This window comes from Notothenia coriiceps, unplaced genomic scaffold, assembly GCF_000735185.1.
Source record: "Notothenia coriiceps isolate Sejong01 unplaced genomic scaffold, NC01 NC01_scaffold00014171, whole genome shotgun sequence".
Taxonomy (NCBI): Eukaryota; Metazoa; Chordata; class Actinopteri; order Perciformes; family Nototheniidae; genus Notothenia; species Notothenia coriiceps.
The window spans coordinates 665-2,260 of NW_011346872.1; the positions used below are offsets into that span (position 1 = coordinate 665).

The window sequence follows — 1,596 nt, forward strand, 5'->3', positions numbered from 1 at the left end:
CAAGTCATTAGTTCCCATAATATGGGAGCTTATTTTCAATTTAAAAACTGCAGATTTCAGATCCTATTTAGTCATTTAATGCTGCATTGTTTTACACAAAATGGTTCATATGACATGAAAGCTTATAAACATATTTAAGACTTTAACCACCATCCAATTAAAATTAGAATGCCATAAATGTCTGGTTATACAATTCTGCATTGACATGGAGGTCTAATGATAGGGAAGCTATTTAAAAGATGTAATAATCTTAATACAATGACGAACATCATCGTATATATAATTCATTCAACCAATGCTTTAACATACCTCATTGTAGAGTGCTTTGTTAACAGTGCTAACAATTACATTAGGTGGCTACAACTTCCCACCTGGGAGCAAGTTACCCTGAATTTCATTTAAACACCCACCTGTTCAGCCTCATTTCAGTATAAAACCCATTAGATAGATAGATGAAACTGGCCCGTGTATAAGAAACATATCCATTTTTAATATTTAAGGAAATCATGGAAATGCAATAGTAAAAAAACTCAAATACAATACAAAAAACTATTTTCTGAAGCACAATAAAATAAAGATTTAAAAGCTTGTATTTACAACACAATAGAGAGTGTGTTTGCCACCATCTGAATGGCCCTGAGAGGATCCACAATGTCTTTGAGCTTGTCCTTTCTGAGAACCCAATCCGGTGCAAATCTGAAAAACAAACAGGATGTCAGTTACCACTGCAAAACACATGAAAACTGTGAATCTCAGACAAATACTTTACTGTACATAGACACATCAAAAACTTACTTTGGCACAGGGCGGGATTTACGAGGCGTCGCTGGAAAGAAAAAGCTCCCGTTGATTGATGCGTTCATTTTCTGTTTCGTAACAGTTCTTTCAGCGTCCATCTTGTGTTTGCGAGCGGTGAGGCGGTAGATACTGCGTAGCCTATCCAACACTTTGGGTAGCTTCATAACCTCCTATAAATAAGAGAGTTCACATTTATTTCAAAACTACAATAGCAATTTCTTTCAGATTAGAATTTGGTTGTGTAAATTCTATAATAACATATTTCAACAGTTTTTATGTCAGAGGAGCTACGGACCACAACGCGGTACTTGTCTTGCAGGAGGAGAGCAAGAAGGAAGCAAGCCTTTGTGAAGATACTGCCGCCCTTTTCTGCCACTTTATCTCCAGCTTTCTCACGGTATCTCTGCAGCAGGTCCAGCAGAGTCTCGACAGAGTTTTCCACCGAATACACTGCCTCAGTGGTCTTGTGGTACTATGGAAGGAATACCACGAAAGGAAGAAAAACACAGGGAATCAAACAAACTACATATTTTACTTTTTAAAACCATGAATGCTTTTGCTTCATCATTCCTTTGGAAGGCTCTGATTAAACCATCTGTTGGTTTGAAGCCATTTTATAATTTACTGGCATTCCTTTTATTACCCCACCTTCCTCCCTCTTCTTCCAATATAAAAAAAGGTTAAAAGTCCAAACTGCTATTTACACATGAGGACAAACATCTAATTGTGGAGCTGTACCAACTGTTGAACTTCAGATTTGTTTGTATTCTTTTTTTAAAGTATAGCCATTAATGGAAA

The 1,596-nt window shown here is 36.7% G+C and overlaps 1 long non-coding RNA gene across 1 annotated transcript; it reads right to left on the reverse strand.

The window, feature by feature from the left end:
* Window positions 1–468: 468 nt before the first annotated feature.
* LOC104948331 (uncharacterized) lies at window positions 469–1,274 on the reverse strand. Its single transcript, XR_798667.1, has 3 exons — window positions 1,094–1,274; window positions 796–968; window positions 469–696 (listed from the first exon to the last, which is right to left on the reverse strand). It is a non-coding gene; the product is annotated as an uncharacterized lncRNA (long non-coding RNA).
* Between the last annotated feature and the right edge of the window lie 322 nt (window positions 1,275–1,596).